Consider the following 25,433-nt stretch of genomic DNA (forward strand, 5'->3'; position numbering starts at 1 on the left):
TTTATAAACTGAGAAAGTTACTAGAGTAACAGGATTTGTTTTAACATACATTTTCTGAAGGATTTGATGTCTGAAACTCAAATGTATGTCATTATTTAGTGGCTTCAATCCTCAGATCATCCCAGTGATTTGCCAGAAAACCACAGCTGTTATGAGGAACACACCAAAAATATGAGACAAGAATCTGGACATTCTGTGAACTTAGTAGTGTCATAGAAAAAGTACAGTTTTTGATCTTTGATTTATTAATAACAGCCATGATATCTGAGCAACTGTTAGAGTATTTCAAGGTAGAATATCCAACAGTCCCTTTGATATATGATCTACCCAAAATGCATAAGAATCCCTTAACTCCATCTATGCGCCCTATAGTTTCAGGCCGAGGTTGGGTAACTGAGCCACTTTCTATTTTTGTAGAAAAGACTTTGCATGCTGCCTTGGCTAATTTTAGCACTGTTTTAAAGGATACCAAGAGTTTTTTAAATGAGCTAGCTAAACAAAATGAAATTATCTTAGGACAATGTTTATTTGTAACTCTGGATATTGAATCATTGTTCACTGTTATACCCAATGAATGGGGAAATGAAAATGTCAGAGAATTACTGTGTGAGAGAAACACCCCTGATACTAAGGTGACACTTATTTGCACACTTTTGGAAATCATCCCAGAAAACAATGTGTTTATTTTTAATGATGTTTACTATGCACAAAAAGTTGGCGTAGCTATGGGCACAGCTTGTGCTAATAGCTACGCCAACCTATCCCTAACTAATTGGGAAGCTAAACATGTACTTTCCAATAATGAATACCAGGTTAACATCAAATGGTATAAACGTTTTGTGGATGATATTTTTTTGTTGTGGTATGGCTCAGAGCAGCGGCTACAAGAGTTTCTTTTATACTTAAATCAGTTAAATAAATAAAAATGGGGGGCAAAGGGCCAGAAATATGGACATAGGTTCATAGATTAGCACTAGACTAACTGCCCTTGTGGGCCACTTTAAGCCTAGCCAACTGCCCATGTGAGAATCAAACCCTGCACCTTGTGTCTGTAAGGTAAACACCTTAACCATTATGCCAACCTCACATTGGCACACCCACACCATATTATACGCACACACACACACACACACACACACACACACACACACACACACACACACACACACACACACACACACACACACCATACCTCCCAACCGTACCGAATTACTTGGTTTTTACTGAGTTTTGGGGTCCAAATAATGGGGTGCCATGATTCCTGAGTGGCACCCATTCATTTCCGAATTTTTCACAGCTTATTTTTTTTAATTTTTTTCCCCACTTTTGAGCTGACATCATCGCGTGCACAATGACGTCAGCTCTGTCAGCCTGTCGGAATTGAGCTCAAGGGCTCAAGTGCACACATTTCCGGCTGGTACTAGCAAGCAAGAAGCTGGAAGGAAACAGTATGGTGGATAGTATAGCCTGCCCTGAAGAGAAGTCTGCAGAGCTGCTTTCACGGATAGAGTGCCGAATGGGACTGCTGGAAGAGGTATAGCCTGGAGAGAAGTCTGCAGAGCTGCTTTTGCGGACAGCTAGCGGGGACTGCTGGAAGAGGTATGGTGGACAGACATAGTATATTAGATGGCGAGTGAGATCATGGGTACTATCTCAACAAATAATGCGCTAGTGTAGATCATAGAAACATCTATAAACCACCTTTTCAGAAGGCTAAAACAGCTATTTTAACAACCTGCAGATTATCTCTCTGTTTCAACAAACTTATAACCCTGTCTTGTGTTTTAATTATCAGCCTCACATCCTTCTATAGCCACATTGGTCGGGTTTTCTTTTGCCAATTCTGTTGCTTCCTAACATCTTTGCCCGTAGCCCAGAATACTACCTCCCTGATCAAGTACTATATCCCGTACACAGGCTAATTTTGCTTCTTGACCTCTGATGCATCTTTGAGCTGCCCCCTCATCTCAACATAATGCACCCCATAGAATGACTGACAGCATCTAAGCATGACTGGACTGTAGGGGTAACTGTGTGGGGCTAACCAGAACAGGGTAGGGCTTTGTTAGTGCAGGATCAGCTTTGAGCATTGGTAATCAAAAACATTAGAATTTCCAGAATAACAGAGAAAATAAAATACATTTTCTAGAAATAAAAATGTAAGTATTATATGGAGAAATGAATGTAAGTATACAAGAAAAACATAACTCTCAATCTACTGCAAGACATCTGTACAAATCCAAAAATAATGGGGAGACAAAGGCCAGAAAGTCAGAGACAGATTTTGAGTTTTGCTGTTACAAACTTAGAAAGTTGATTAATGTATTTGTCATTTATGTGCATTTTCTGAAGGATATGAAATCTGAAACTCAAATGTCTGTCAGTAGCTAGTGACTTCAGTCATCAATGATCTGGTAAAAAATACGAAGTTTATGAGGAAGAGACCAAAATGTGAGGCAAAACTGGATATTCTGAAAAATCTGGATAGTTGAGAGGCATGACGAAAGAGAACTATACAGAAAGGGAAAATAGGAACAGGAACATTAATTTACTGGGAAAAAACAGTATCTGCATACTGTGATTTGTTGTATCTAGGAAAACCATAGTGATAATATTAAAAGTTTAATAAAAAAACTTCATACAACATGTAGCAACTACCCTGCAAACCACACTGAAGAATTTAAAATGAAGAATTATTGTAAAGTTTTAAATGTGCATAATTGTATAGTCATCCACAGAGCATTACAAATCACAAAATAAGAGATTCATCAATGTTTTTTTGTTCTTAATTGAGAAACCTTGGATGAAGTTTTGTAAAGCTTGAGTCTGAAAGTTCAGGTTTGATGTTAACAATTTACTATCCTTAGTGGAAATAACAGAAAGGTGAAGTCTGGCTGCATAGTCTTCTAGTGGATAAAGCCATGTGGGAGTTTGGGAAGTAACTGTTAGAGAGTTGGTTGGCAGGGGAAAGTATCAGTATTCTGGTGTACTAAAAATCGGAGGTAGTTTTTATAGTTGTTAAAAAAATGGAGTGGTTATTTAGATTTCAGTTGCATGTGTTGGAAGAGTAATCAGCCATAGTGGGAAAGAATCAGTAATACTATCAGGCAGTTGTTTTATCATCTTCCAGAATAGTTATTTATTTATTTATTTATTGATATTTGGTGATTGGGAAAGTCCGACTGGGTCAGAGGCCCAGGGAGAAAAGCTCCAGAAAGTTTAGAGCTTAGTTTAGAGTTGTTTGACATGCAGTTTTGTTTAAGCCTTAAAGTAGAGGGAGCACTTTTTATGACAATCTTTTTAATGAAAATTAGTGAAGTTATAGTTGTGCATTTTATACCTGTCTGTACATTTTATGATTACAGTAAAGTACGGAGTAACAGAAGTTAAACAAAACAGTAACCTGACTATAATAGTAAGGCATTCCTATGCATCATGAAAAATTTAAGTTAATCAGCTCATATGGCAGCATGGAACTCATTCGTACGTTATGTGGCCAGATGCATTTTCTTTGGATGTGGTGTGGGTTTCAATGCTGTTTCAATGAATGTGAGTTTCAAGGGCAAATAATTTTTAATGCTAAGTCTATTTTCTTTGTTTAGCAGACGTCTATTAGTGTTTGTGCATTGTAATGGGACATTGGAATGGCTGCAGGGGGACTCTGGTGCCATATTTTGGTTGTCTGTTCTTCAGTTTGCGTCTGAAAGTTGGTATCCCATAATTCCATTGGAGTGGGCTGGGTGACATAAATATGTATGAAATTTTATTTTAATCAGCATACAGATTTGTACCTATTTTTCATGGGCCTTGTCCAGATTTTTGATGTTTCCAGGTTGAGAGGTATGACACACACACACACACACACACATATATATATATATATATATATATATATATATATATATATATATATATATATATTTTTATACACACACACACACACACACACACATATATATATATATATATATATATATATATATATATATATATACTTGCATGCATATACATATATATATATATATATATCTATATATATATATATATATATATATATATATATATATATATGTGTGTGTGTGTGTGTGGGGGGGGGTAACATCTCTCAGTATTACAAGAGTACGTCAGTAAGTTAACACTGCAAGTTTGTGTTTAATCAAACAAATGCAAGGCCTGAAATGTGATTGTGAAGCTCAAACTATTCCATTCATCATATAAGCAAATATAATCTTACAAAACAGCTATAAATCATTAGTTAAAATTTGTAATAACAAGGCTCGCACACAGCTGTGACACAAACAAACTGCATTGCTTGCATTTAATTAAAGTGAGAAACATTTACATTTGTAGTCTTATCCCAAAAAATTGCTGAACATCTCTGCTGCTCTGCAATGCATCTCATTCAGACTGTTCTGTGATGTACCCAGATAGCACTTGCATAGCATTCCCTTCAAAGACAGCTGCAAACCAAAGGTTTCAAATGGTTTGAATAAAAAACATTAAACTTAGTAGAGGAGAATTAAATGAAAACAAACCAACTTTCTCAAGTGCAGGGGTAAGGAGACTTGCACTTCCAATAACTCCCAAAAGCAGGCAAGTATAAAGAAGGGCAAAAGCCAATACAGCAACCAGTCTTCAGTAGTTTGGCATGAATGTGGAAGCACACATTGCTTACACTAACACAAATGCACTCCAGTCCTGAATGCAATAATATTGTGATAAAAAAAGTGATCACACACCTTTTTTTCTTAGCTACATGAAAAGAATGAACTTGCATATGGTGGAATATAGCACACAAAACAGGTACCTGTGGTCCCGGACAAGGAAGCACTGGACATTCCCAATGTACCACAGGCTGTACCATAGACTTGTGACTGCTCACCGATCACATAAAACAAACATTTCAAGGTATTCCAAAAAAAAAAAAGAAAACATGCCTGCACTGAAATAAACAGACACCATACTCTTCAAGCTGCCAAATACATTACATTTACCCGAGATAATGCAAAAACAGACAAAAAAATCATGGCAAATACTACAATACTGCTTCATTGCCACACTTAATCACAGCATATTTACTTTTTTTAGATACCTGCTTATTTCCACATCCACTCCAAGTGTTAACAGTAAATCACAGTAAAGAAACTTTATGCAATCACACAACGAACATACACGAGGCAAAACGTACTCTCCATTCACAACAGCTTTATCCCACCATACTCAGAAAGCCTAGCTGCCAATCATATATCTGAGATTATACAATTCTTGATGTACTCACCTTCCAAGTTTTCCGTAGATCAGAAATGTAATGGTTAAGTATTAAAAAACGGCAACAACAAATGTTCTTGTTTTGCAAGAGATGGTAAGGTGGAATGCGACTCTTGAAAAACAAAAAAAATGAAATCATACATATGAAACACAAAAATACTATATTAACACTATAAACACAATATCACATGCATATGCAAACATCATTTCACTTTTCCAACACAAGACATCTTAATGGACTTTAATGAGATGTTTATAAGAAAAATGTGCTTACAATATTAACCCGGGTAAATTAATAAAAAAAAAAAAAAAAAAAAAAAAAAAAAAACATTCCTTACATAACTGTATGTACGTTCCCTGTATTACTACTGTCCTTCTACTGCACTATTACTCATCTCGCAGTATGGGGATACCATATCAAATCCCTACCTAACACAAACATTTGCCCACAATTCTGATCTCTAGAGTGAATGTAATACATTCCCAAAGCACAGAAACTAGTACCAAATTAAGAAATGAAAACTTGACTCTCATATGAAATTCCACAGTTTTCTTTAATTTAGTTAAATCCTTTAAAGAGCAAAGGATATTTTGTTGTTCCTTAACCCAGTTACAACAAACCTTCATCAGAAAGCTATCACTCCCCTTACCTTCTCAAGCAATGTTCTCACTTGTTTTTTGTTAAGCTGTTTGCACTCATTCATCTGCTCAATCCATTGGTCTAATTCTTTTATAAATGCTTTGTCTTTCATGTCTGTTGCAGCGGCTGCAGAAATCTTAACGTAAAATTCCACATCCAAACTTATGAAGTTGATAGAATATATAGGTTGTACATTAGCATGCATTTTCTGAAGAGCATGAAATTTGAAACTCAAATGTCAGTCATCAGTTACTGACTGCACTCTGCAATGACATGCCAATGATTTGTCAGGAAAACATGTTATAAGAAAAACATCCTAGATATGAGACAAAAACTGGACATTCTACACAGATCAGGACAGTTGACAGATTTGCATCCAAATGTCTGTAATACTGAGTCACATCAGTCCAGAGATCATCCCAGTAATATTTGATATAGAAAATATCTGGGCATCCTGGGAACATCTGGACAGTTGAGAGGTATGAATGTGAAGTATATGGTCCAAACACAGTACAGGACAGTGCAGAATATTGTGATATCACATTCATGGCATTCTGTACTGAAGGTGAGTTAATGATCTGTAACAGGACATGGGACTGCCATGTAAAATGATCACTCAGGGGAAGTATGTGTATTGAAAAGGGACACACAGATGAATTGTAGGAATGAACACAGGGAAAGAGTACAGGTGAAACTCCTGAATGTACAGCAGAGGATGGCATGTCAATGGATAATGGTTGTAGCAGCAACGCTAAGCCCATAACTATATGATACAGTATGGACTATATAGTGAAACCGTGTTTTCTGTGACTGTCACACAAGGTGACATAACAATGGGAAGGATGTGTGTGTGAGATAAGCATCCTTACATGAATAATGCAGAAGACATCTATCAGGGATCTAACATACAACTGAGGTAGGGTACCTATTGGGAAGCTGTGCAAACTGATATACCTAAATATGAGTGTATTCCCAAAGTTGTCTCCAGCATGCTAAAGGATCATGGCAAACATTACAAGACCCAACCACAATCATGGACAATATCTGAATGATACCACCACTAATCCCATATCTGTGACATAACATATGTGATGTGAAGTGATAACAGATGAGCCTGCACACACACTGGACAACTAGCATGATACATCCACACTTTATGAGAGTAACCATGCACACTGTCCTGGTACTGTAATATCTGCGGGAGGTGTTAGGAGGGACACTGCTATACCCGTATGTGACAGTATGGGCAATGCAGGCTAGTTGCCTTGTGTGCATGGCATATATCTATGGCACAATTCACACTGACACAAATGATGTACATGCCATTAATGTTGTTAAACACCTATGGATGAAGTGTGTGCATAAGGTGAATAGGCTGCACACATGCATCTGGTGTAACAACTTGATTCGTCTGCCACACCATCAGACAGATATGTATATTCCCCAGAAAGAATACCTAGGTATAGACAATAAGCTGTGTGACAGCGGACTGTGACAAAGGTGGTACACTTCAGTTACACATCACTGGAACATATGTAGGGAGGTACATAGAAAAAGGTGCATTGTACTCAATTATTGGTATGATGAAGGCTGGAAACCATGATGTTAGTATGCCCTCTTATGTGCATGTCCTTCACATACCCAGTATTTATTTATTTATTGAGATTTGTTGACTGGGAAATTCCACTGGATTTAAAAGCCCATTTCCAGTGGAGGCCTGGGGAGAAAAGCTCCATGGTTAAAAAGAAGCAAGCAGATATAACATACAAATATAGCAAAACAAAAATATGGCACAACAAAATTTTATACAGTTAATATACAAGCCTTTGTTAAAGGCCTCACAGTTATAGCAAATAATTACAAGTCAAAATATAGAAAAGGCAGGTGCATAGTTGAAATAATTGTCTGTGCAACATGTTGGTGCAATGAGATTTGCGGCTATGGGGGTTTAGATGGTATTTCACATGTACATCTTGGATTTTGTAAAAAGTAGGTTTTTAGTGCAGTTTTAAAGGAATTTAGAGAGTCCGAAAGTGTGATATATGAGGGGAGGCTATTCCAAAGTTTGGCTATATTACAGGAGTAAAGGGCTTGTCCTGCTCTCTTATTGGATTTAGCTACCTTTAGATGGGTTCTCTCTGAGGAGTGGAGGGTTTGAGTAGGGGTATGTGTGGTATTAATGGATGTGAGAGCAGGGCAGCTAGTGTGTTGGCAAATTAGTTTATGGGCATTTGTAAGTTGAGTAAATTGTAGATAATGGTGAAATTCTAACCAGGACAGATTTGAGATAGCACTGCAGTGGTGTGAGCAGTTAGACAGGTTAGAGGTGACTTTTGCTTTTTATAGTAGTATTGTTGTAGCTTATTACTGAGGGATGCATGGAGGTTGGTGAAAATTGGACTCCCATACATAAGGGATGGAATAAGGAAAGTGTTTGATAGTTTTATCTTAGTTTGTTTATCAAGGTATAGTTTGTGACGGTATAATTTGCCCAATTTGAAATGCTTTTCTTTACTGTATTGAGTATATGTTGTTCAAGGGAGAGTTTGTTATCAACAGTAATTCCTAGACATTTTGCTTATTGTACCTGTTCAATTTCTGTTTTGTTGAGGGAGAAAATCTTAAAATTGGTAGCTGAGGGTTTGATAAGAACAATAACAGTTTAGTTTTTTTGAGGTTGAGCATGAGTCGGGCAGTGTTTAGCTAGGTTTCTAGGAGAAGGCATCTTGGGTTTTTTTTGGAGGTTGGAGAGATTATTGGGGAATGAGATGATAGTTGAATCATCTGCATATTGAATTAATATGCTTTGCTGGGAGGCTTTACTTATATCATTAATGAATATATTGAAGAGAAGTGGTTCTAAAATGTGCTACAGTGTACAACCAAGGGAGTAGTCAGCACTGTGACCACATACTGGTGGACGCATCACTTACCCACTACCCCAGGACACATGTCACATACCTATTAATGTGTTTATAGGGTGTGATGTCCACATTATACTTGGGTAGTGTGTCTGTTTCCTGATGCAACACATCCCTCAATGTCTCTCTTCAATGCAGATTTTGTCATTACTGTGGCAGCAGTCTCTGGTATGTGTTGATACTGTGTGTATTATACTAATATCACAGTTGGAGTTGATTGCCCACAAGCTGTAGTCCTTCAGGCAGCTGTTTGGACACAGCATGTGTATGTCATCTGTGATGTCTGTCACTTAACTAAGGGGCAGGAAAGGTCCTAGCAGACACCTCTGATCTTTAGACCTGAGATCTATGTCATGTCTCACATTTCAGCATAGTGAGATGCCACGTATGTTATACACTGGTGTAACCATTTGGTGATATAGCTGTTTGTTGCCACATGCGATAGTGTTGATTGAATGCCACACTGTGCCTTTTTATCAAATGTATTCACCTGCTCAAGTTCCACAAGATGATACTGTTGCCATCATGCATGCCCTGGATGACCTCTTTGAGGATATTTGTTAGATGTAACGGACCTGATGCGGTAATAGCAACTCTCACAGATCTGTTGCATACACCTGAAATATTACTAGTATACATGTATAAGGGGTCCATGCTGACATGTTGGTCTACCTCACAGTTGAGGAGAGTCAGGATGTCTTTCTATACATGCATGCATCAGGTGCTGTCCTCCCAACTCAGATGAATGCATGTTGATGTACATCCTTGTATGGGAATGTAGGCCATGTGGAGGGTGTGTTGAACTTTGCATTCCAACATGTCAGCAAGATTTATATGTTTGGTCACACCACAGGTGATCTATGAAGTTGTCACAGGATGCTGACTCCATGTGATAGGAACCTGGAGGATGGTAAGACAGTGCATGCTGCCTATTGTGATCTGGCTAAGGTTTTGATGCAATCACACACTCAAGTATCATTGAGAAAACCCCCAAGCTGGGGATTACACCTTACGTCAGGTGATGAGTAAACAATTGGCTCACTGACAGAACACATCATGTGACATTTGGTGAATCAACCTGTACCAGTAAAGCTGCCACCATTGGCAAACCCTAGGGATCTGTGCTTGGCCCTTCACTGTATGAGCTGTATTTCTTGACAGTTCAGGGTAAAGTATATGGCCTTTGGTGTACCAAGTTTGTTGATTCTTGCATATTGTGTGCAATCATTGAGGTCACCAATAGTGATAATATAGTACAGGAATAGCTAACACACACAAGTGAATGATGACAAAGGCACATGATCTACAAATAAAAACAGAAATGTTTGTTTGTAATGTTGTCTGCATGAAAAGTGGAGTTCTATTAATCACAGCATTCACAACAGTCCTGCTATGCAGAAACCCCATGACGGAAGGACTGGGAACACATTTAGATAGCAATCTGAACTTTGACTACCAAGTGTCCACACTGCTATTGAAAGTCTATGTTTTGCACATCAGAAGTCATGCCATGATATTGACATTTTAGGATTCTATGACACCACTGTAGTCAAACCTCATTACAGCACTAATAGAGTATAATGATCTTTTTACATGTACCTCACCAGAGACGTGTAGCAGCTGAACAGACCACAGGGCTTTCTCAGCAAGATAACACAGGGCCTACACACCATACCATGATGTATGTGGATAGATTAAAAACCATGTCAGTGTAAACGTTAATGTATAGGATGATGTGACTTCTGCCTTGCCCTCAGGCCAATCTTTGATCCTGCCATGTTAAAAGTACTGCATATCCAAAAATGTAACATAGCTGATGACATCAGCAGTGTCTATTGAGCACAAGACTACAGAACTCTGTGTTGAAGGCAAGCACCACAGCTCAAGTCTGACTTGGAGCGTGTAAGGCAACACTTTATAGCTGATGGCATCAGCAATGTCTGGTGAGGAGAATATGGAAATAACAGTGTTCAACATGCTAGCATAAAAGGCTCTCTGTAATGTTAAGGAAGGGCTCAAGCAAACACACACAACCCCATTTGACTGCAGTGAGACTAGAACCCCTACCTACGCACACAGAATAGAGTACTTTATGCAAGTGCCACAGCTCAAGTCTGACTTGGAGTGTATCAGACACCACTTTATATCTGATGACATCGTCAGTGTCTGTTGAGGACTAGATAACAGTGTCCTACATGCTGGTGTAAAATAAATACTGTCTGTAATGTCAAGCAGCAGCTCAAACACACACACACACACACACACACACACACACACACACACACACACACACACACACACACACACACACACACACAAAATTGACTGCAGTACTTAATATAAGCACCACAGCTCAAGTCTGATTTATACAGGAGTGCAGGTGGACTTATAGTAGATGACATCAGCAGGCTATGTGTTCAACATGCTAGCATAAAAGGCTCTCTGTAATGTCAAGGTAGAGCACAAGCAAACACACACAACCCCAGTTGACTGCAGTGAGAATAGAACACATACCTATCTAATTACACAGAATAGAGTACTTTGTGCAAATGCCACAGGTCAAATCTGACTTGAAGTGTGTCAGACACCACTTTATAGCTGATGACATCAGCAGTGTCTTTTGTGGACTAGATAACAGTGTCCTACATGCTGGTGTAAAATTCTGTCTGTAATGTCAAGCAGCAGCTCACACACGCACACACACATACACACACACACACACACACACACACACACACACACACACACACACACACACGCACACACACACACACACACACACACACACACACACACACACACACACACACACACACACACACACACACACACACACACACACACACACACACACACACACACACACACACACTGTTGACTGCAGTACTTAATGCAAGCACCACAGCTCAAGTCTGACTTACACAGGAGTGCAGGTGAACTTATAGTTGATGACATCAGCAGGCTATATGGGGTTCAACAGGTTGTGAGGCCTGCATAGGCACGTAGATTCATAGGTTCATATGAGGCTACTAGCCTAACAGCACTAGGGTGTGTAGAAGTCTAGCTGTGTAAAAACACAAGTACTCTTATTGAGCATAGTTGGATAGTTGTTTTTAGCAGAGCATATTTGTGAGCAGCACCAGCTGGCCCTGTCCATGAGGGACATAGGTACCAGCTCAGAGGTGACTCTACAATCACCCAACCAGGAGTCAAGGTTGTGACTGAACAAAGTCATTAAGGAGCACTGCTTCACATGCAGTGGGGGCCTATTACAGCCTCTGGAGTGGCACATATGTCTGTCATAGACAGGCCCAGTTATTGCTGCTCACAAAATTACTCTGCTAACAATGGCCATCTAAATATGCTTAATAAGGGTACTTATGTTTTTATACAGCTAGGTTTCTATTGCCTCATGTATAGTGATAACAATGTATTCCTAAAACTTGCCAATACAATATGTGAGAGATACAGGTATACAGTGAAACTAAAATAAATGCTCTCTCTCTCAGTTAACAGAAAGCCAGATTTCAAACAGGTTGTCAGAAAACTCACTTCAACTTGTCAACAAAACAAGCACACAACAAATAAACCCACATACACAGAGGTATTCATTGGAAGCTTACTGAAAGAGCAGAGACCTCCCAAATGCAAACCTTCTGCACACATGACCGTACCAACGGAAATCACTATGTATAAAAACAACCACATCAGCGTCTCACCCATTAAGCCCTTAAGGCAAAACACCTAAAAACCAATGGTATGGTCATAGGCAAATCCATAGTGAGACACACAGATGTCCCACTCACCATGTTGTACAAGGAGTATTTCATGGTCAGCTGCCGGTCAGGTGCCAGGATCCACAAAATCACCATGCACTCAAGTCTCTCAACAACAACCACAGTTACACCTCTGTCATACTCCATGTTGGAGTAAATTATTTGAGACATACCTCAATAGACTATATGAAAAGAGATATGGCAGACCTCTCAGATTATGTGTTCCAGACAGTTATGTCCACTATCCTAAGCAGCATTCTGCCTTCACCCAGGATGATGCCTCAACACAAACAAAATAATTATTGACTTCAACAATTGACTTAGCTACTGGTGTCACACCAGGGGGATCCAGTAGTTGTCAGGCTGGGATAATATGGTGGACATACCACACTGCTTTGCCAGGGATAGTCTTCATTTGTCACCTCTTGCCTTTTGGTTACTGGCCAAGATACTTGCCTTCCCCACAGTTACTTTTTTAGGGAATGTCATAAGAGCAAAGTTCCTGATGTAAAATATCCTCAACAGACAAACTCAAGTTATGCTGCTTAACGCTAGGAGTCTAAATCAGAACCTACATTTAATGGAGGCACTTCTTACTTGGAAAGATGTCAATCTTTGTGCAGTCACAGAGACATGGTTTTGGGCCACTGAGAATTCTCTGGCCATGAAAGTTTATAATGCCTTCCACACATTCAGGCCACAAAATGAATGTGAAAGAACCAAAGTAGGGGTGTATCTATCTTCACAAAAGACAAGTATGCCTCAAGACGGGTTAAGCAGTATGACTCCCTAGAGTTACTCCAAATACAACTAACTGTAGGAAAACCCCCATCCATGTCATTGCTGGCTACAGTTCCACCAATGTGCACAATGAAAATCACACAGTGCCTTCCTGGACCTACTTGAGTTACTCATAATACAGCAAAAAACCCTAGGTATGGGTAAATTTAACTTATGCTTCTATCGATTGGAATACATATATGAGCTCAAATACGCTCACCCTAAGGTTCCTGCACTTTGTAAACATGCTTTGGAACAGTTATTCTGCACCCATACAAGGGTCTTGAATGTCTTTGCCCTAGTACTGACTGACATGGGAGATTGCTGCACCAACCCATTTGTGAGACCTTCCCTGGCAAGGTTTGACCATAAATCAGTCCCCCCCCACCCACGATCCAAAAGGTGGAAAAAATCTCTGTATAGCAAACTATAGCCTCCTAAGAGATGGCATATATAGTTTCAATTCTACTGTCACCACTGACAGTAAAGTCACCTATATGGAGGTGCACAGTAATGCTCTGTATAAACACCTTTACAAGTATATAAACTTAGCTGTACCAGAATGGCTCAAAACTTGCCAGCAAAAAACAAGCCGCCCTGGTGGACATCTAGCATGAATAGATTATATAACAAGAGAAAAAAATGATGTCAAGTAATAAGAGGGAACAGTCTCAGCAGAAGAACACCCACTATATCTTGAACAAGCAAATTAGACATATTGTAAAGCCCTCTATGGCTAATTATGAAACCAAATTACCATCTATAGTTAAGGATAATCTCAAGGCATTCTTTAACTATGTCTGTAATGTAAAAGGGAAGGCCCAGCTTTCCACCAAATTTACAGTGGATGGTACCACTGATACTGAACCTGAGGACATAGCCAACCTATTAGCAGACAAGTTTAGCAACAGTTTCACACCCCTGTCTCAACCTGTCATACTCCACAGCATACCTGTCAACAGGTCTCTACCTATTATCTCCAAATAACAGATCATAACCGCACTCGTCAATGCTAAAAACACAGCCTCTATTGGAAATGATAACAACCCAGGCTGCTTACTAAACAGTCTAAAGAAAGAGTTAGCAGAACTACTGGGTATTCTCTTCAACCACAGTCTAAGTACTGGTTTTATCCCAGTATAGAGGAAAACAGCAACCGTAATATCCTTTGACAGAGGGGTCCCTCATCTGACCCAGGGAACTATACACCCATAAGCCTGACCAGCCTTGTCTGAAAAGCCATGGAGAGAATCATCTTGGGCCTTATCAACATGGACATTGGTTTCCTTCAAACTCTTTACCTGTCCCAGTTTGGTTTTGTCAAGGGCAGATGATGCCTGTTACACCCAGTGGAATTCTTTGAGAGTGTCACCAAAGCCCTTGATGAAGGCAAATCAGTACATACTGCCTATCTCAACTTGGCCAATGGCTTTGACACAATCCCCCCACTGAGGCATCATTGTGAAACTCACCCACCTGGGGATTAACCCATATGTTACTAGATGGGTAGCCAACTGGGTCACCAACAGAACACATACAGTAATAGATGGGGACTCCACCTCTACCAGCAGACCTATTGCCAGTGGTGCCTCATAAGGGTCTGTGCTGGGCTTCCTACTGTTTGGAATGTATTTCTCAGAAAATCAGGCAAAAAAAAAGGGCACGTGGCTCAACAAGTTCACTGACGACTGCAGACTGGAAGTAATTATCGAATCCCTAAATTATGTCAACATACTAAAAAATGTGCTTACATACATAAATGATTGTTGCCAAAGCCACAGACTTAAAGTTAACCCAAAATAATGCACTATTATCCCTTTCAGCAAAGGAGACGTCCCTGCAAATTACACTATTAATAATCCCCCATGTTCTAACCCAGTGATGAGAGATTTTGGAATGTAGGTTGATGCCAACCTCACCTTTGATCATCATGTGTCCATAGTGGTATTGAAGGCCCTTTACACTGCACACCTCATAAATGAGGGTACTGCATCCAAGACTAAGGATGTTATAACTCCACTGTATTTCTCCCTCATCAGACCAATAATAGAGTACAATGCTCCCTTTTGCATGTACCTCACCAGACACCTGCAGCAGCTAGACAGACCTCAGAGGTTTCTGACTAAGAAAATACAGGGACTTCTAACACATTACCTACATGGGTAGACTTAAGGCCTGTACTCACTTTACTCTGTATCGTGTAGACTGCTGAGAGACGACTTGTGGCTGGCCAACAGAGCAGTCTCGAACCCTGCCTTAATGGAAAAGCTGCACCTCCGCAAATCACTGGGACAAGACTCACTCATTCTAGGGACCTTAACCTAGCCTGCGACATCAACAGGACATGCTGGAGACAGATATGTCATCCAGAGATTGCCACTCCTATGGAACAAACTCCCAATTCACATGAAACTGAGCTTCTCAATGACCCTATTTAAGCATAACTGGATGAGAAATTGTTGATTTACCCCAGGGGTTTCACCTTAAGTCACTCTTAGACAGGGTCAACCAGTACTGACCATGGATTCACAAATATGGACTACATATCTTGGTCTATAAGGGAACAATGGTATGACTTGGGTAGGCTTAACAAGGCCATTGGGCCATTAGCTTAGTAACCTGCTATGAACCTAAGGTCATAATGACAGTAGCCTCGTATGAACTTATGAAGCTTTGAACCTATGCAGGCCTGACAACCTATTATCTCACACATGGGCTGCTGATGTCATGTACTATAAGTTCAGCTGAAGTCTTGCAAAAGTCAGACTTGTGCCATGGTGCTGGCATTATGTACTGTGTTCTGTAGTCTGTGTACTTAGATAGGTAGGGGTTCTATTCTCCCTGCAGTCAATTTTATGTGAGAGAGAGTGTGTGTGTGTGTGTGTGTGTGTGTGTGTGTGTGTGTGTGTGTGTGTGTGTGTGCTCTTGCTTAACATTAGAGAGAGTCTTTTACCACAGCATGTGGGACACTGTTATTACCATATTTTCAATGGACCCTCCTGATGTCATAAGCTATATCAGATGTTTGCATATGCAATGATTCCACAAAGGCATGGTCAGCCACTGGCCTGGAGGCCAGGCAGATATCACCTTATCCTATATCAGATAGATGACATTGACATGGCTTTTAATCTGTTGACATACATCATGGCATGGTTTGTAGGTGCTGTGTTATATTCCCGAGAAAGCCCTGTGGTGTCTCCAATAGCAATAATCAATCACCCCCCCCCCCCAAAAAAAAAGACCTGTGATACAGAATTAACTTATTCATGTTTTACTATGCAACAATATTCAATTGTTGAGATATCAAAGCTTACCTGGAAGCTCCTCCTGGGATGTGGTTGTTGTCTCGGAAGGTGTTGCACCCACATCTAGGACATGCTGTACTGTACTCTCCTGGGAGCTGTCTGGGTGTCTCAGGCCTGCATGTGGCTGTAGGGGTACATGCAAGAGAGAGCATTATATTGTACTTCTATTCTGATGAGCTTTGACTACAGTGCTGTCATATAATCCTAAGATCTGAATATGATGGTGTGACTTATGATGTGCTCCGTATGTTTATCCTGGAAGATCATTAAAGAGAGAAGTTAGAAAGTAATGATATACATTGCAGTTTCTGACCTCAGCACCCTTACAAGAGCATTGACTATAGGGTATGAAATTTTGATGCTATTAACTCTCTAACTTTCCAAGGCCAATATAAGTCAAAAGTACAATGACCAGTTAAACAGCACAAATACAGATATACTAAGCACTAAGTTAGCTAAGCATCCTGAGCATCAGACACAGCTTTTGTATTCCTGAATCCAAAACATAGAAAACAGGGATATGGCACAGTTATCATCACTTGCACTGGGTGTTGTGTGTGTGTGTGTGTGTGTGTGTGTGTGTGGAGGACAAGAAGCCTAGGCTGACAGAGAAGGTCAGTGAGTGTGTGTGAGTAGAAAGGGGAAGAAGGCAGACAATAGCCAGTGAGACAAACTGAGTAACTGTTGTATGCGTGTCTGTAGGGGTCCTCCAGGTGAAATTGGTGTGTGAGTTTCTGCATGAGCAGAGCCACGCTTGTGCTAGCTGTATGGCTTGGTCTGTTGGACAGGTGTGAGCCATGCATGGTAGAGGTGGCAGTTCTTCACTGTCATCCCAGACCATCGGAACTGGCTCTGAAACTCCTCTTGGGATGTGCTTACTGCCTCGGAAGGTATTGCGCCCACATCCAGGACATGCTATACTGCACTCACCTGGGAGCTGTCTGGATCAGTTCTTTGGGGGTTTGTGGTGGTTTCCTAGCAGGCCTTCCCTTGGTAACCATTTGGTCACAGCCCACTACAGCTGCTCACCTCCTTGCAGATGTTATCATGTCAGTGGCCCTGTGGCACATCTTTTCAAATGTTCTTCCATGGCCGCCCATGGCACTGACATCACAAACATGCTGCCATAATCGTACCCTACGGGCCACATCTCCCCGTTCCCTTTCCATCAGAAAAGCACCATGTTGCCAAAACCCATCAACTGACTTGCTTTCAGCATCAGTGAAGGGGGCCTCTGTGGATTGATACACTTGTAGGTGTCCTAAAAGACAACAGAAGTGTAATACACATAAGTATCACATAACTACAAAATAATTGTTTCCAGATAAAACAGAAATGGTAGCCAGTCAATATTACCCACAAAACCCATCAACTATGACTTGTTTTTAGCATCAGTGAAGAGGGGCCTCTGTGGATTGACATGCCTGAGTGATATACTTGTAGGTGTCCTAAAAGACATCAGAAGTATAATACACATAAATATCACATAACTACAAAATAATTGTTTCCAGATAAAACAGAAAAGGTTATCAGTTAGTATTACCCACTGGAGAAACATAAAACAATCTAGAGATGTGAAATGCTAACAATAAGCAGGATGCAAGGAGAGTAACAAGAGAAACACATTCTTTGGACTGTTCTTTTTTTTTGGGGGGTGAATTACTGTTATGACACAAACAAGAATGGACTGTTCTTTTTGGGAGAGCAAAGGTGAGTTACTATTACGGCAGATAAAAGGGTACAACTGTGCTGTTGAGAGGGGAGAAACAAAGCTGAGTTGCTGTTACTTACACATACGAGCATAAACTGTTCTTTTGGGGTGAGCAAAGCTGAGTTACTTTTATGGAACATATAAGGGTACAACTGTTCAGTTGAAGGGGGTACAAAACTGAGTTACTGTTATGGCACATATAAACATAGACTGTTATATTGGGCTGAGCAAAGGTGAGTTACTGTTATGGCACATACAAGGGTACAACTGTTCTGTTGAGTGGGAACAAAGCTGAGTTACTGTTATGGAACAAACAAGTATATATTGCTCTTGTTACTCTTCTTGTTTTGCATACTGTCTGTTGTTTGATCTTGTGAGGGCTGTGGAGTCAGACACTGCAATGTGTATCATATGGTGCTAAACTGAGGGCATGCAGTGATCATCAGGACTTATGAGAGGTGTGACTGAGTGAATATTTGATGCCTGAGGCCTAATACTTACTAATGGACACAAATAAGTCAAATAAGTCTCTACTGTCATGTTATTGTAATGTTGGTACAAATCTCCCACCTTTTACTTGCTTACTGTGACAAGTGATGAAATACAAGGTGTATGCCATAATATTACTAAACAATACACTCTAGGTTCAGGACTTACTAAATGCAGCAGTTGCCACAGTGTTAGTCCAGGGGTAACTCTGTCTGATGCAAGCAATGCACAGCCAATACTTGGGGAGGTAAAGGTTGTGTGAGTTGTCTGACATCAATGTTACTATATGTATATGAGTAGGAGGAAAGAGTTAGGCCCCTAGGTGGTGAGTGAGTGTGCTATGCATTATCTGTTAGCAAATGCAAGGGCATACTGAGCACACCCATGTCTGCCTACACCCACAGCAGCTGGTGGTTCCCCCTTTGACTCCTCATCTGCTTGTGGCTGTAGTGACCTTGGCATTGGTGGTGTGATGTGTGCTTCCTCCCCTTGCTGATCCTCATGCAGCTGTTTCCTCAGGTTTATGTTGTGTAGCATGGCACATACTGTGCAGATTTCTGTACATGTTCCGGGATTGTATTGTAGGGCTCCCCCAGATATATCTAGGCACCAGAACCATGACTTCATCAGCCCAAACACATGCTCTATGATATTTCTGGCATGAGCTTGTGCCTCATTATGCCATTCTTCCATGTGTGTGTGTGCATTTCTGATGTGTGTAATCAGCCATGGTTCCAGTGCACAGCCTGCATGCCCCAGTAGATGACCCTGTGGGATATTCCCCCTAGCAAGCATCTGGCACAGCTGAGAGGTGTACCAGACATGTGAGTCGTGGTAACTGCCAGGGTTGCCAGCACACATGTCCAAGATGATTCCTTGGCATTACATACAACTTGGTGGTTGATAGAGTCTGTTAATGTAGAGCATACCCTGTTCCAAAGGTGGTGCCTTCATTTCTAAATGAGTGCAACCTACAATACCCAGTACTGCAGGGTAGTGTGCAACCCGGTAGAACTGCTGCATATTTCTGGCCCTCTCCTTAGAACTATGGGAAAAACATTTGTGCTCACTGGCATGTTGGAGCATAGCATCCAGGAATTAGTGGAAGATCCAGGATGCTGATGCCTGTGACACCCCCAGCATGTCCCCTGTTGTTCTCTAAAAGGTGACTGTAGCTAATATTCTAAGGGCTACACATACTTTAGTTTCCACTGAGATGGGTTCCCCTCGGTTGGCTCTAGCTCTAAGATGAGGGCGGCTGAGGTCGCAGAATTCCTGTAGTGTATTCCTGTCCACCCTGTAGCGCTATACAATTTCCACATCACGAAGGTTGTGAGAAGTTAAACATGGCCTGAAAACTCTTCTCCTTCTCGGCCTAGACCTATTGGCAGTAGCAGCACCACTGGCCTCAGCCTCTAGCACATACAAATTGAATGAAGCAGCAGCAGCTCCTGACATTCTGTCTGTGTAGATTGTCAGTGTCTGTACTCCAAAAGTTTTAACATCCACAGGAAAAAACAGCATGGAGTCTACATGGATGCTTTACAGCTTGTTGAATAGCTCCACCATGTTGGATTAGTTGATTAGCATGCAATTCAGCTGCTTATGTTGTAATTTGCATTTATGAAACACAGACAAAGACAGATGCAATCCATTAATAATCTACACCATTATAAAAATGCACATGTGTAGCTAGCCAAACTGACAGTGAGGAGAGTTGTATATGTTTGTAAATGCTTTTTCTTCAGGATATATCTGTACAGAGGAGTTCTGAACGTCAGCAGGTATGCTCCCATTTTGTCATCTATGTGCTGCATATGCTGGATTGTATTTCAGTATAGTGTGATGCAAATGCTTTTACACTATTATCTGTATGCATTAGTTAGAAGTGTACTGATGGCATGTGCCTGTTTGTCAAGCCATTTCAAGGTACATGATTGACAATACATGAAAATGGAATGCTATGTGAACAATATATACAAATATGTCAGGGAGAGGTCCTTTGATAGCACATTTAGCTTTTCACAGAGGTTTTGTTAGCAAAATGGGTCATTTGCCTGGTGTTTTGTGGGGGAAGGAGCAAGGATGAGTTACTGTTATGGCACAAACAAGACTGGACTGTTATTTTGGTGGGGAGCAAAGGTAAATTACTGTTATATCACAAACAATGATATCTTTCTCTTGTTACTCTCCTTGTTGTGCATCCTGCCTTTGTTAGTACTTCACATCTCTAGACTGTTTTATGTTTCTCCAGTGGGTAATACTGACTGGCTACCTTTTCTGTTTTATCTGGAAACAGTTATTTTGTAGTTATGTGATACTTATGTATATTACACTTCTGTTGTCTTTTAGGACACCTGCAAATATGTCACTCAGGCATGTCAATCCACAAAGATCTCCCTTCACTGATGCTGAAAACCAAGTCATAGTCGATGGGTTTCAGCAACATGGTGCTTTTCTCCTGGAAAGGGGATGGGGAGATATGACCTGTAGGAAGAAAATATGGCAGCAGGTTGTTTATGAAGTCAATGCCGTGCGTGGTCATGGCAGAACATACGAACAGGTATGCCACAGGACTACTGACCATACCTCTCAACCTCATAGAGCAAGAAATCTGGACAAAGCTTGACATAATGTACAATATACAACACAAGGTACAATTCAGTAGCCTAGAAATCAACTGCATGAATTAGCATAACTGTTAAAAAAATTTAAAAAATTATTGCATTGTGCTAATATGTTAAACTGTTAAAAACGTTGACTGTTTGTAAATATTACTCTTATTGCATTGTACTAATATGTGCACTCTACTAATATGTGTTTTTCTATTTGTTTAATTTTGCTTCATTTGTGCACATTACATTTCTCTAATGACTTACTCTTTTGTTAAATCTGTAATTTGTAATTTTCTGGAGCTTTTCTCCCCAGGACTCCATTGAAAATGGACTCCTCGTAGCCCAATCGACTATGCTGGCAAACAAACTATAAATACATAAATAAATAAATAATGGAGGAACAAAGGCCCAAAAATAGGGGCGCATTTTAAATACTGCTCTTATAAACTTAGAAAGTTTCTATAATAACAGAATTTGTGTTCGAATGTATTTTCTGAAGTTTATAAAGTCTGAAACTCAAAGGTATGTCATTATTTAATGACTTCAGTCTTTAGATCATCTCAGTGATTTGTCAGAAAAACACAATTTTTGTGAGGAGCAGGCCAGCAATCTGAACATTCTGTGAAAATCTGTACAGTTGAAAGGTATGCCACTGATATGATAGCATCTGCAAGGAGGCAAGCAGCTACAGTGGGCCGTGATCAAATGGTTACTGGGGGAGGGACTGCTAGGGAATCACCACTAACCCCCCACTGACCAGTTCCTGACAGATCCAGACAGCTCCCAGAAAGTACAGTATGTCCTGGATGTGAGTGCAACACTTTCCTAGACAGCAAGCACGCCCTAGGAGGAGCTTCCAGGTAAGCTTTGATATCTCAACAATTGAATTCTGTTGTACAGTAAAACAATTTAAATGAATAAGTGAATTCTGTATCACATCTTTTTTTTTTCTGGGGGTTGAAGATTGCTACAGTTTTAAGCTTACTTTGGAGTTGTCAGCCACATGTTCTGTTCAAAGTACTGTTAAAGTACATATACAGGTATAAATGTATTACCCCTTGTGTTACTGTTAATTGTGATGAAGTTGCCCTTACCTCTTACTTAACTTCTTCAAGGAACATCGGCAGTACATCTTAGTATGTCTTCTACAGATGGTAATCCAACATTATGTCAGTAGTGTTGTGTGTATTGCTGTACTGTCTGTAATAGTGGCAGCACTGTTCATTTGTTAGCATATATTGCACTACAGTAGTACAGGTATAAATGTATTCCTGTGTTTCTTGCTTTTTACCACAGGTGATCATGAGAGTGGGAGCGTGGGCCCTGTGCCACCTGATGTCTGTATATCTGCAGACTCTGTTGATGATGGTGGCCAAACTGAGGCACAGTCGGGGGGCTTCAGAGGTTGAATCTGACACAGAGGTTGACATGCAGCCACCCCCTGCATTTCCATCGGACACAGACACTAGGCCTACACCTACCCAGTCCACTGAACCTACAGATAATGTACAGGTAGAATATGAGGACATTGATCAAGGAAGTGTGGCTACTGTGGCTTCAGTACCTGTTGAGTCTGTCCATAGCCAAAGTCTGGGTGAGGTGCCACACATGAGGATTGATAAGGGTGCCCGGAGGGGGCCTGCTGTCCCTCCTCTGTCTGGTGCAGTTGTCACTTTCCATGCCATTCAACATATGTTTAGGGCCATCATGGAGGCACAGGCATGTTCCCATTAGCACTCCAGACAAATACTCAGGGTTGTGGAAGTGGCACAGTCTGACATGTATGACTGCCTCCACCATGTTGCCGATTCACTGGATTGGATAAATGACATATTGGAATGAGGGGTGTCTGTAATGGACAGAGGGTTATCTGTCATGGAACAAGCAGTGTCTGTGATGGAACATCTGCTGGGACAGGAACAGCATCCTCATGGGCATAGGTCAACCTTATCATCTTCTGTCAAGCAATGCAGCCATGACCGATCATGCTCCCATAGTAGCAGTAGTTCCACTGCTCCATCAGTAGGTCTGCTGTTCACACCCAGATGTGTCAGGCCATGGGGTTGTGGTCCTGGGCATCCCTGTGAAGAGTGCTCACCCAGCAGACACCAGTCATGTTCACATAGCAGCACTGCATCTTAATGTGGACGTGCCAGTGCAACTCCTAACAAAGCCAGTTCTCATGGTCTGGGACGACAATGAAGAACTGCCACCTCTATGAATGCATGACTCACACCTGTCCGACAGACCAAGATGTAGAGCTAGTCCAGAGCTTGGCTGTGTTCATGTAGACACTCATATACCAATTTCACCTGGAGGGCACCTACAGATGCACACACAACAGTTACTCAGTTTGTCTCACTTGTCATTTGTTGTTTTATCCCAATGTTTGCCTTCTTCTCCTTGCTACTCACACATACTCACCGACCTTCTGTGTCAGCCTAGGCTTCCTGCCCTCCCCTCACACAACACCCTGTGCAAGTGATAATAACTGTCCATATTCCTATTTTCTATCTTTTGGATTCAAGGATACAAAAGCTGCATCTGATGCTCAGGGTGCACATCTAACTTAGTGCTTAGTATATCTGCATTTGTGTTGTTGAACTGGTCATTGTACCTTGGCCTTGGAAAGCTAGGCAGTTGATAGCATTAAAATTTCACAACATTATACTCAATACTCTTGTAAGGATACTGAGGTCAGAAACTGCAATGTGTATCATTACTTTCTAACTTCTCTTTTTATTGATCTTCCAGAACAAACATATGGTGCACATCATAAATCATGCCATCATATTCAGATCTTAGGATTGTATGACAGCACTGTAGTCAAACCTCAGCAGAACAGTAATACAGTATAATGCTCTCTCTTGCATGCACCTCTATAGACCTGAGAGACCAGACAGTCTCAGGGGAATGCAGTACAGCATGTCCTGGATGAGGGCGCAACACCTTCTGAGACAGCAAGCATGTCCGAGGAGGAGCTTCCAGGTAAGCTTTGATATCTCAACAATTAAATTCTGTTGTGCAGCAAAACAATTTAAATGAATACGTTAATTTTTGTATCACATGTATTTTTTTTTGTGGGGAGGATTGAAGATTGCTACTGGAGAGACCACAGGGCTTTCTCAGGAAGATAACACAAACCATGCCATGATGTATGTGGATAGATTAAAAGTCATGTCACTGTCATCTGTCTGGTATAGGATGAGATGATGTCTGCCTGGCCTCCAGGTCAGTGTCTGACCCTGCCCTGGTGGGCTGAATGCATATCCAAACATCTGATATAGCTGATGACACCAGCAGTGTCCATTGAGAATATGGTAATAACAGTGTCCCACATGCTGCTGTAAAGGGCTCTTTGTAATTTCAAACAAGAGCGCGTGCACGCACACACACACACACACACACACACACACACACACACACACACACACACACACACACACATTTGATTGCAGGGAGAATAGAATCCCTACCTATCTAAGTACACCGACTACAGAACACAGTATGTTTTGCAAGTGCCACTGCACAAGTCTGACTATTGCAAGACTGCAGCTGGACTTATATTACATGACATTAGCAACCCATATGTGAGATAAGAGGTTGGCGGGCCTGCATTGGTTCATAGCTTCATAGCTTCATAGGTTCATATGGGACTACTACATTAATGGGCCTAGGTTCATAGGTTTATAGGAGGTTACTACGCTAATGGCCTGAGGGCCTTGTCAAGCCTACCCAAGTTGCACCACTGTTCCCTTATAGACTAAGATATGTAGGCCATATTTGTGAATCCATAATCAGCACTGGTTGACCCTGTCTAAGAGTGACATAGGTGAAACCTCCGTGGTAAGTCTACAATTTCCCATCCAATTGTCTCAGTTACACTTAAATAGCTCAATGAGAAGCTCAGTTTCATGTGAATTGG

The 25,433-nt window shown here is 40.8% G+C and overlaps 1 protein-coding gene across 3 annotated transcripts in view; it reads right to left on the reverse strand.

The window, feature by feature from the left end:
- Window positions 1-25,433, reverse strand: part of SATB1 (SATB homeobox 1) — a 1,726,940-nt gene that overhangs the window by 1,383,171 nt on the left and 318,336 nt on the right. For 2 of the 3 annotated variants that reach the window (XM_044066968.1, XM_044066966.1), the window contains exon 2: window positions 5,279-5,380. The gene's annotated coding sequence lies outside the window, so the exon portion shown is untranslated. Of the gene's footprint in view, window positions 1-5,278; window positions 5,381-16,702; window positions 16,773-25,433 lie in introns of those variants that run through there. The other variant, XM_044066967.1, reaches the window with a different exon arrangement.

Source organism: Protopterus annectens, chromosome 3.part1 (genome assembly GCF_019279795.1).
Source record: "Protopterus annectens isolate FY-2018-M chromosome 3.part1, PAN1.0, whole genome shotgun sequence".
Lineage (NCBI taxonomy): Eukaryota > Metazoa > Chordata > Ceratodontiformes > Protopteridae > Protopterus > Protopterus annectens.